We start from the raw sequence: 12,540 nt of genomic DNA on the forward strand, positions 1-12,540 counted from the left end.
ATGTCAGAATTTTCTTCCTTTTTAAGGCTGAATAATATTCCATTGATGTATATGCCACATTTTGTTTATCCATTCATCTATTGATGGATACTTGGGTTGCTTCCACCTCTTGGCTTTTATGAATAATGCTGCTATAAACATGGGTGTATAAATATATAATCACCTCCTTTTCAACTTAAAAAAAAATCTCCTGGTCTTGCACAGTTTTCCACACGTGGGGAAAATGATGAATTTTCCATTCCTTACAATGTATTTGTATTGTATTATCCAATAATAACCCTGTGTCACTTTTAGAATTGCCCAGATTAGCTGAACCATCAAATTTATAACATATATTTACTTATATAATTTATACCTTTTATATATTTATAATTCTCCATTACTGGATTTTAATTTCCCAGAGGTAAGTATAGTCTAAATTTTAGAACTGCCTTTCAAAGAACTAGTGTTCATTGTCCATATTATACTTTATCTTTAAAGAACAGTCATCTCTCATCTTTAGATATGATGTCATCCCACCAGGTATTGGGCTAATCCTTGAAATTAAAATTTAAAACTCTTTCGGTAATCTAGAAAGGGTTGAGAAATGCAACTCATTTGGGATGAAAGCTGAGAGATCCTTAGTTCGCTGTGATACCCACCGTGTGTATAGCAGGTGAGATAACTGTGTTTGCTGTACTTGTTCTCTGATTCCACATTTGAGATGTGCGTTTGCTGTCATGGGACAGGTGCCTTCTTAGCCACCCATAGCAAGTGAGTCTCTCAGCAGCTGTAATTTAATTTCATTAGATTACGAGATCGAAAAGCTTCATTCTGAAATGTTAACCCACCTGGAAACTCAGTAACACCTTCAGAATGCCTGACCTTCCCATAATCTTTTTTTTTTTTTTTTTTTTTTTTTGCCTCACTGTGCAGCATGCAGAACTTCTCAGACCGGGGATGGAACCCGCGCCCCCTGCAGTGTAAGTGCAGAGTCTTAACCCCTGGGCCGCCACGGAATTCCTCCCATAATCTTTTGACATCTGGTCTAAGTTTTCCAAATTCCAAGAAATAAATGGATGAGGATATTGAGGAATCTAGCAGTACCCAGGGTTATCTTTATTTGGTTATTGGTGATGGAAGTTGAAGTCAGCTAAGCTGCCAATCTGCCCTCCAGTTAAATTTTAATCTAAAGAAGAATTTTTATCCATAGAGAAGACGTCTATTTCCTGTGAAGAGGGAGTGTCTAAAAGTCAAATTCCGGATGGAGCCATCACTTATCAGCTGTGTGGTTTCTAGCAAGTTACTTAAACAGATGTTAAACAAAGCTAGAGAGAAGAATACCCAATCTAACGGGGTTGTTGTGATAATTAAATACGGTAATATTTAAGTGTTTATTTTTTTATTAGTAGCTGTTATAAATTTATGTAAAATATTGGATGTGAGAGCCCTAAAAAATGTGAAGTACTATTAAAAATGTACGGAAAATGTAATTATCATCATCATCATCATTGTTACTTCAGGTTTGGAAGGACGCATGGTCAGGAAGTATATATTAGGAACAGAACCAAGCTTATTGGGAAGGAGGATGAGGCCAACCAGCTCGGCTGATGATGCATCTGAGTCTACTAGCAACCAAATGTCTAGTATCAGCTCTTTACTGATAAGGTCAAACCATCTCGTGGTCACTGAATACCCCAGGCAAGGTCTGAAGTAACCTACATAGAGTCTAAGACACAGTCTCCACATTTGTCCCAGTTAAGCCCGTCTGGAAGAGTGCTAGAGAAGTAATAGATCCCTAATAAATTTCACCTACTCTTATATTTGTATCATATTACATGTTAATTATAGAAACTGCATAGTCACATTTCAGATAATTTGGAAAACATGATAAAAAGAAAAAAATTAAAAAATAATAATTTAATAAATAAATAAAATTAGATAAAAAAGAAAAAAAGCCACCTGCAATCTCTTCACTTTAGCAGAAACTTTATCACACTTTGATGTACTCTGTCATGTATTTTCTGAATGCATGAAGCCATGAGTTTAATCATAACGGTAAAGGCGATTCTGCATTCTACTCATTTCCTTCCTTAAAATTATATCATGAGTGTTTTCTTTGCTTATGTTTCGACATTAACATAGGTTTTTAGAGTTGGTAGAACATTCCACCCATTCAATAGACAACGCACCAGCCTCCCATTGTTGGATATCTATGTCACTGCCATTTTAAAAAAAGTATGTAATGCTATAATGGACAATGTTATGCATTTAGATTTTCCTGTAATTAAGATTATTTTATTAGAATAGATCCACAGAAAAATTTCTGGCCCAAAGGGAGTGAATATGTTTATGGATCTTCATACAAGTTGCAAAATTACATTCCCATGAATTTAACCAACTTAAAATCTCCACAAGTTATTAGTGCTTATTTCACCATACCCTCTCCAGCATTGGGAAGTAGACATTTTAATTTTTTGTTAACATCATACGTGAAAAATGGTATCCCACATTGTCAAAATTTACATTTCTAGAAGCCCCAGCCCTGATCCGGCAGCAGGTCTAAATGAGGACTGTCAGTTGTCAGTTTGCAGCTGCAGCCTCAGAATGATTTTCGGGGTGTTGGCGGCCTCCACCATGGAGGCTCTGCTGGTGTTTGGAGCCTGAACCTAGCTCCACAGGCCTGGACGGCTCCGCTGCCCAAGGACCACTAACCAGCCGTGTGGCTGACAAGGTCTTGGTGCTCTGGTCGGGTGTCAGGCCTGTGCCTCTGAGGTGGGAGAGCCGAGTTCAGGACACTCGTCCACCAGAGACCCTACGGCTCCACGTAATATCAAACGGCAAAAGCTCTCCCAGAGATCTCCATCTCAATGCTAAGACCCAGCTCCACTCAACGACCAGCAAGCTACAGTGCTGGACACCCTATGCCAAACAACTAGCAAGATAGGAACACAACCCTACCCATTAGCAGAGAGGCTGCCTAAGATCATAATAAGGTCACAGACACCCCAAAACACACCACTGGACGCGGTCCTGCCCAGCAGAAAGACAAGATCCAGCTTCATCCACCAGAACACAGGCACCAGTCCCCTCCACCAGGAAACCTACACCACACACTGAACCAACCTTAGCCACAGGGGGCAGACACCAAAAACAACGGTAACTACGAACCTGCAGCCTGCGAAAATGAGACCCTAAACACAGTAAGCTAAGAAAAATGAGAAGACAGAGAAACACACAGCAGATGAGGGAGCAAGGTAAAAACCCACCAGACCAAACAAATGAAGAGGAAATAGGCAGTTTCCCCGAAAAAGAAATCAGAGTAATGATAGTAGAGATGATCCAAAATCTTGGAAATAGAATGGAGAAAACGCAAGAAACATTTAACAAGGACCTAGAAGAACTAAAGAGCAAACAAACAATGATGAACAGCACAATAAGTGAAATTAAAAATTCTCTAGAAGGGATCAATAGCAGAGTAACTGGGGCAGAAGAAGTGACCTGGAAGATAAAATAGTGGAAATAACTACCACAGAGCAAAATAAAGAAAAAAGAATGAAAAGAATTGACGACAGTCTCAGAGACCTCTGGGACAACCTTAAATGCACCAACATTCAAATTATAGGGGTCCCAGAAGAAGAAGAGATAAAGAAAGGGACTGAGAAGATATTTGAAGAGATTATAATTGAAAACTTCCCTAATATGGGAAAGGAAATAGTCAATCAAGTCCAGGAAGCACAGAGAGTCCCATACAGGATAAACAAGGAGAAACACGCCAAGACACATATTAATCAAACTATCAAAAATTAAATACAAAGAAAAACATATTAAAAGCAGCAAGGGAAAAACAACAAATAACAACAAGGGAATCCCCATAAGGTTAACAGCTGATCTTTCAGCAGAAACTCTGCAAGCCAGAAGGGAGTAGCAGGACATAGTTACACATGTGTACTTGCCACTTGAGAGCATGTGTGTGTGCACACATACACACACAACACTGAAAGGTTACTATTTTAGGTGCAAATAAATTGAATAAATTTGGGGTCAAGGAAAAAAAATTTACATTTCTATATTAAATAAAGCAGAAATTTTTCCCAAATGTTGGTATATTCATTGTTTTTCTACTTTTGTAAATTGTCTGTTTAATCCTCTTAACCACTGAATAAATAATTTTGATGATTCATATAAGGGAGACAATTGGGTCTTTCCAGCAGAAAGAGCACTGATAACTCAAGGTGAATTAAGCAGTTTGACCTCTGCTTCTTCATCTATAAAACGGGCAGTTTCTAGAATCAAGAGAGATACACCATGTGAAATGCTTGGTGAACTCTCAAGCATTTTAGAAAGGTAATGAATAGAGAATTAATATTATTACTCTCAATTCATTGACAGCCTAGAGTTCTAAGATTCACAAAGAGAATGGCGCTAAGAAAAATATGCTGGGTGAAGGGGCAAAATCAGGCCAAATGACGAGATGTTGGAGGGCACCATGTACTACCTAGAAACCTAACAGGTTCCCACCAAGAGACAGATGCAGACTCTCTTCCCAGACCTAATTTTCCTGAATAAGCTAAAAGTAATCCATATTGGGCAAGATTTCGAGTTGATCTAGTACAAAGTTACCTTGGCCTTCAACTAAGATTTCCAGACACTTGGATAGGAGAGCAAGTACATATAAATAGAAACTTTCTCCTTAGGGGGAATTCTACTGCTAAGGGGGAGAAAAGATAATCGCCCTTCCCAACTGTTGCATATATTCAAAATGCACATTTAATGACTGTCCCAGTAAGTGTGGCTGTATAAGTGTGAATACCTGAGACACAACTATTGATATATGGCTCTGTTGTTGATGGTGGTGGGTTTTGCTGGTTTGTTTGTATGTTGATTGTGTTCACGAGAATTTTTTTTTTTTACAGCTACATTTAAACTGCCAGTCAGAAAATGTAAAACATTGTTATGTTTAGGTGGTGAGTGATTAATGTTTTTTTCTTCTCCTTATTTTTCTGTATTTTTATTAATGAGATATTTTAGTCCTTAGATTTAGAAATGTAAAGAATGTTCTGTATGAGTAAATATCTGGGTGATCAATGAAAAACATGATTTTTTAAAATGTTTCCAAATACCTGCATAGTTTGAAATGTGAAAATGGAAGGGGGGGGGAAAACAGCCTTATTAGCAGGAAATATGCTGCTCTGTGTGGTCTGGTTGTGGGTAGCACAGATGTCTGTGTGTCAGTCAAAGGTCTGGACCTGCAGGGCACCAGCCAGCCAGTAGTGAAGCAAAAATTTCAGCTTGAGTGAAGCCATTATCAGTTCTTGTCAAACACAGGGGGGCAGAAAACTCACATGACTGCAGGGCCTGACAGATGACAGTAATGAAGTGAGCAGGTGAGGTGGGGACAAAAATATTTCACTTTCCTCTCTACTACTAAAAAAAAAAAGATAAGGTTGGTTATAGATGGCCTTGGTGACCCTGACAAAAAGGAGAGGTGGGCCTAGGTTGGACGGGACCCCAGCCTTTCCTATAGGGTCAGTGTTTTTTGGCGTGCACAATGCCAGCTCCCATGTTCAAGAGACACAGAAATCCCAGATTTCTGCGCAAACATTTTCGATCTTGAAGACAAGTACTTCAAATTTTTTAAATTCTATAAGAGCCCAGTAAACACTTTTGTGCCCCATCTGGCACCCTCGACCACCGGTTCGCGAACCCTAGATCCATGGTTTTTTCTCCGTTGGTTTGGCTGTTTTCTGAAGCAAAAGGGTAAGGTTGGAGTCTCGGTTTACCCGCGTATACAGGCGAGGATTGGGGCAGGTGGTTCTGTGCCGGCGCTGCCTGGGTGCGCTCGCGCAGGGATGCGCGTGCCTGAAGAGTTGGTGAGAAGGGTGAGCGTTTGCATACTTGAATTCAGGGAGAACTAGTCTGCGTGTGGTCAGGCGACCTGGGTCTGATCTGCCAAGGCGCGGCGATTTGGGGGAAGTGGGGCTATAGGAATTGTCCCTGTGGAAATGAAGCTTTCTGCGGGATCGCCCTTTGGGAGTATCCTTGGAGTTCGACGGCCCCTCTCCTGCCCTGCTCAGCTGGGGCAGTGGGACAAGGACCAGGACAGACAGGTGGACCCGGGTCTAGCTCTAGTGCCTGTACCGTGAGGCTAAAGCTGGCTTGGGCACTTATGCGGGACCCTCCTCCAGCATTCAAGCCCGGAGGGGCTCGGGATTCCGGAGCCCAACCGCTCCGGAGGAGACAGGAAAGGCGGTGAGCTCCTGGCCCGCCGCCCTCCACGAGCTGTTGCTATGGCCACAGGGGACTTTTGATGTGAAGTGCGGTGACCCCCCTCCACTTCCCTTCTCTGCCTGCCTTCTGGATGACGTCATGGACGTCCGCGGCCCTGACAGGCCACCTGTGGGTTGGTCTCGCTTTAAAGCAGCTCTTCTTCACCGGCCCCCGCAGCCGCAGCGACTTGTGTCATCACCGAGAGGACCATGCCGGGACTCTGGACCTGCCTCTCTCCCTGGCGGAGCGGCCACTGCTCCGGACAGCACTGATTACCCGAGAGAGGCAAGTATTCAAGGGATGCTTCACAAATTATCTTCCCCAAAGCCCAACCGCCTCTCCGCCCCTCCCCCTTGTCCCTGATCTGCAGCTCTTGGGGGGAGAAGGGACGAGCCAGCGGCGGGGTGGTGGCTGAGGGGCTTTCTTACAGAAAGAAGTGGAGAGCAGCGGTCTTTCTCCCTGACCGTGGACACCCATGCCAGGTAAAGTCCCGACCAGGGTCCCCCGTCCGATTCTCTGTCCCAGGTCGAGGGCTCGGGATTGGAAGAACAGCCGACTGGAACTGAGTCAGGTTCGCGAGGCTGAGTCTGGGGCTGCTTCGGAAGGCCGCAGGAGGGGGCAGTCGGGCTTGGCATCTGCTAAAGGTGCCGAGCCCGCCGCCAAATTCACGAAGAGGAGGGAAGACGGTGAGGGCGCCTGGAAAGCGGGAAGCTGCTCGTAAGCCCGGCACCCGAGCGCTCCTGACGCGGTGCTCGACCAGCTCGAGTTGTGGGGACATCTAGTTCTCGGACCCACTCTCGGGGCGACGCCGAAACCCGGTTTGCCGTTTGCCTGGCTCGGTCCGGCACCCCGTCGGAGATGGGCAGCACCACAGCCTCTGGAGTGGGCGCTCGCCGGCCCCAGCCTCCCCAAGCCCAGCGCCGCCGCCTGGTCTCCAGCGCTGCTCGCCCTTCAGATTCCGGATGCAGCGGACCTGTTGCGTGCAGAAAAGCGGCGGGGTGAGGTGCTCCAGGCCTCTCCTCCCTGCCTTGCCCACCACGGCCCGCCGCAAGATCTGAGCGCCGGGAGTCCCGGGACTTTGCCTGCGGACTCCCAGAGAGTCCAGTGCTGAAAGAGAAAATGGGAGGACTGCCGGGAGGCAACTGGGTAGCCATCCCACTGCAAAGGGCTCTTCGTACCCGCTGCGATTGCGGCAAATAATCCCACTAACCCGGGGAGGGAAACGGAGAGGCTCGGGGGATTGAGCCCGGGAGGGAGTCGGGTCCGCTGAAAAAGCGCATCTGGTGCAGACACGTCCGAGTCTCGCCTTTGACCCCGGCGGACGGAGCGCCTGCACTTCAGCTCCCTGCCTCGGGGTTAGAACCGAGCTGCTCAAGGTCCCCAGAGCCCCTCCACGGCGAGTCTGAAGCTCCAGCTTCAGCACCAGACGCTGGACAGCGCTCCGCCGAATTGCGCCCAAGGGTGGGTTCCCGCGGGCTACTCCGCTTCCTAGCTCGTCGCAGCTCGCAGTCTCTCAGATCCCACTCGGAGAGGCAAGGAGGTGAGACAGGGTTCACCGAGGAAGAGGTGGGGGGGGGGGATACTCATCTTCCCCGTTTCTCCAGGAGCTTAGGAATCGGATTCTAGGAGGGCATTCTATCTCCCCTCCGCTAAGAGCAGTTGGAATAACTTGGTGCTAAGTGCAGGCAGGATGCCGAAGAGAAAACAGGCGCGCCTGTAAGTGGTGAGCTTAGTTACGCACAAGCGGGAGAGTGGTTCTACCGGGAACCCCAGGCACTGGTGTACTGTGAAAGGTCGTCACATCCAAGTCATGTTCTCTCTATCGCTTCCCCCGACCCCGACCCCCGCCCTGCCTCTCTCCCCACAATCTCCATACGCCTTAACGCCGGTGAATGAAGGGAAAAGCGTGGGATGTGGGAGAAGATATTGAGGTCGAGGTAAAAAGCACATTTTATCAGGGTTGCCATAGCTCGGTGTAGACGAAATCTGTCCTAATTGAACATCAAGGTCTGCATCTTTAGCCAAAGGCGCCCAATGTGCCCTTTGTATGAGGAGCTGAATGCCTGTTCTGCCAGGAAGGAAAAAAGCCGCAGAGGGGAAGACGTTATCACAAAAGGGCTAACAGAGGTGGGGGAGGAGGAGAAGGGGACAGGACCCCGGCACTAGAGTGTGGTTACCAGGCAACCAGCCCCAGCCTCCTGTTGCCTTGGTTACAGTGAGTGGAAGGGCTTTGGCCATTGATTATCCGTGAGCACCTTTATTCTTAAAAATATCTGCTGGGGAGCCCCAGCTTTCCCCCGTGTGGATGTGAGTCAACAACCGCCCCCGCAAAATCCCTGGGGGTTAAGAGGAAATCCTGGAAGGCAAATTTTTCCTTTGAAGTCAAGGTGCCTGGCGAAGCAGCTACCTTTCCACCACCGCAGTCCTTCCCACCCTCTCTCTTGCTCCCTTCAGAGAGGTGAGCATATCCTACTCTGTCCTTTCTCTGGGATTTACAATTAGGGCTTTTATTTTTTCCATGTGGTCCTTTAGACGCAAGGGCTTCCCCCCACCCCACCCCGCATGCTTTGCTTTTCCCCCTTTAAATGAGAAAGACACATTTGCTCCTCATGAATGAACTGGAGGGAGAGAGGCTTTCTCCTGGGTTTGGCAGTGGTTCCTCCCTCCCTCAGCACCTCTCTCATGATGGAAGGGGTGAATTCTAGATCATCACCTCTTTTCACCTCTTCCCGCAGACCACACAGAAAGCACAGATAGGTAGAAACGGGACTCCCTTAGCAAAAGCCACTAGCATCACCAGCCTCAGATTCCTCAAAATTCTCTTTTCTTCCTCTTCAGCTCTGCCTTCATAATTAGGGAATGCAGCACTTGAAGCTTCTAATACTCTGATCTTTTTCGTTTCCCTGGATTGACATTGATTCCACTTTTCACCTGTCAGACTTGTCTGCCTGCATTCATCTGTAGTATCTGGATAGAAAATCATTTTACCCATAATTTTCCAAAGGCAGCTGTAACATTCTCAGAATGATTTAAGGGGAAATCACTAGTAAGTTAATAGAACAACCTGTGTTCTGTGCACTACTTCAACTAGAACACTTCTTAAGAGCCATGAACTTTCTCTTTTCACAACAAAACCTTGTTTTAAACTGAGCTATCACTTGACAACCCAGGAATGGAGGAAATCTCTATTCCAGGCAGTAACTATCATATCTTTATCTTTGTTGCCCTGCATCACAAACACACATATCTTTCCTTTTCACCTTTTTCTTCACTCATTGCTAATGTAAAATTTTTAAAAATCATTATAATTTCAGACTAAGTTGAAGGCCAAAATTATCCTCCATGGGCTGGCTAGATATAGTTTTGGGGACATTTGCATTAAAATGCTTCTCCTTCACATGTTACTATAGAAACTTCTTTTTAGTCCAGACTAGACAGCTGGTCTGCTTTTTGTACTTTTCTTCCCAAAGAAGTGCCTTCCTTTATGAATTCTCTGGAGCAGCTATCATTGATCACATCAATAATGTCCCATAGAAACAGTGGTTTCTTTTTTCTTTTTTTAAAATTATTCCCTTTCTGCTCATTTTCTTTATGGACAAAGGTTTTACTTTCCTTTCAAGAAGAGAACTGAGATCTTATTGGCCAGAAAGGAAGACGCATTCTTTCATTGGTTGGTGTGTATTGCCTTGTCAACCAATCAGAGGATGCCATTTATCCTTTTCTGACTAGCTAAGTGAGCAGAGTACCCAGAATGATTGAATCTGCCTTAGTACCATCCAGTAGCAAAGGATGGAACTCAGAGTTCTGAGACCCAGGATCTGCTATTTGCTTTGACTAATCCAGATTGCATTTGACTTGCAATGATGAATTTACTACCCAGTTATTTGTAGCTTACTTGAACACAGCTGGATTACACGTTATTCTATGATTCTTTTTTTTCATTTTAAAATATATTATGATCATCTTTCCAAGTCAGTGCAGATTATTGGTATCAGTACACCAGTGGTCCAGGGATCTTTCTGATTTCCCTTAGAAGTGTAGAATTGGTCCCCACCCTTAGGGATTTGGTGAAAATCTGGGAGGTTAAGGATGGGAAGTCAGAAGAGAGAAGAGCTTTGTTACTTATGATGAACAGATATCTCAGCTTTTGGATTCATTCTGTCCAACTTTGGTGTCCCTGCTAGTTTTATTTTTTGTTTTTCTATTTTAATTCTTCACAGCTGCTCTTCTGGCCTGTATTTTCAGTGACAAATAGAAAAGCTGGATGGATGGAGACAATGACCCTCTAATTAGGTGTAAGAGAAGACATAACTTCCCAGGAAGGCTGTGGCAGGTAGGTGGTGGAGATCCCTGGAACTGGAGATTACCCCCGTCTGTCATGGCACTGGAGTTGGGCAGGTCTATTTTTTTCTTTCTCCCTCCGCCAAACGGTCCTATTTAGGGATGCTGGCATTAGTCACCACGTCTCTAAAAGGAAGGGGGCATCAAAGTTCCTTGCCTTGCAAGACAGAAACCGTCTGACAACAGCCTGAGAAATCTTAACGTAAGTACAGACCCCCTTGGTTGATCTTTTCTTGTTCTTGGCTGGAGGGCATGCTGGGAATGGACAGATGCTTGACCATGATGGTGCTATCAAGAGCCACCTCCTTTAGTGACCCAGTTTGTGCCAGGGTTTGAGTGGGACCATGACCAGAGTATAAGCCCTTCAACATTAGGGGCTATGTCATGTACACCTTTGACTCCCTGGAGCTTAGTCATGCTTAAAGTAGGGGCCCAGCAAATATTTGAACTGAATCCTACAGGCTAGTGTTAGGACAAGTCCCTCAACTTCCTTTTTATGACAGTGGCAACTCTAGCCCTGCACCCTCCCCCACCCATCTCTTCCAAAAGCTTCGTATTCCCTAGCTGTCTTCACAAAAGATAAATGAAGGCTCAGTTAATTGTTTCCATGGTTACATGGAAGTGGCCACACTGAGGATCCCTATCACCCCTTACTGTCTGAAGGAAAAAGAGAGGAGGGGTTTGGGGATCTTTGTCACAGAGGAAGCCATGGAAACAAGCGTTGCTAAGGGGATGGCTCTAAATTCAGAGGAAAGAAACTAGAAGTGGGGAGAGGGAGTTGGTGGGCTCAAGGGCAGGTCATTTTTCAAGGTACATTTCTCTGAGGCTAGAGCAGCCTCTTTCACTTCTTGCATCTTCCCCCAACCCAGACAGAGCCCAGAGTTAAAAAATTTTAGAAAACTGGGGCCACTGTCAGGCTCAAGTTCATCTTTATTGGTCCTGCAAGGGAAAAGCCAATGAAAATGGAGTTATTGTGTTCACACCTCATGATTATACTCATTTCTGAACTTTGCCTCTTTGCCAATCAGTTTTGTATACTATGAGCCAGGTGCTGTGCCGGGCACTGGAAAATAATCATCAGCAAAACAGTCCCTGCTCTCATGGGGAGCTGATAGCAGGACAGCCACTTGGTGGCTCTAGGGCCAGGGTTGCTCACATGGGCTGGATTGGACAGTCCTGCATGGCAGTGTCCAGAGGGCTGTCAGGAGCCTCTCCAAACTCTTTTTGTAATACCTATTAGCTTATCTATTACCACCTGAAGTTTACCTGAGAGCTCACTGAGAAAGGCCTGTTTTTCCTGGGAACAACTAGGGCTCTAGCCCCTCCGGTGAACACCTTGCACCTTGGTTAGGCTTGCCCTCTGATATTAGCACTCAGGCCCTTGTCTCTGAAACTATACACCAAGGATGATGAACTAGTCCTCTCTCAACAGTGCCAAAGAGACACGGGGTTGTTTTTGTTTTTTTTTTTAATTTTTTGGCTTCAGCACGCAGTGTGCAGGATCTTAGTTCCCTGACCAGGGATTGAACCCACACCCCCTGCAATGGAAGTGCGGAGTCTTAACCACCGAACCGCCAGGGAAGTCCCTATTATTATTATCATTATCATTTTACAAAAAATTAAAGGCAACAAGCCCCTCTTTCTTCCTTGATGGGTTAGCTGGGGGGTGGGAGTCCTCAGCTCCCTGCAGCTTGGAGTTGGAGAGTTAGCACCTCGCTGGGGAGTGGAGAGATGGGAGGGGTCTTAACCTCCTGGGGAGGTATACCCCTCTCTTACATCCAGCTGAGAGCTGGAAGGGGCTGGGCCTCCGAGCTCGGTTCTGCCCGTCTTCTCCATGTCCCCCCCTAACCTTCAGTTTCTCTGGGCCAGCCCTTCCCCACTCCGGGTGCACAGAACAAGCCCAAGGATGGCAGGCTGGGCTACAGAGGCAGAGTTGTAATTAAAAAGAGA

Source organism: Eschrichtius robustus, chromosome 1 (assembly GCF_028021215.1).
Source record: "Eschrichtius robustus isolate mEscRob2 chromosome 1, mEscRob2.pri, whole genome shotgun sequence".
In the NCBI taxonomy this organism is placed as follows: Eukaryota; Metazoa; Chordata; class Mammalia; order Artiodactyla; family Eschrichtiidae; genus Eschrichtius; species Eschrichtius robustus.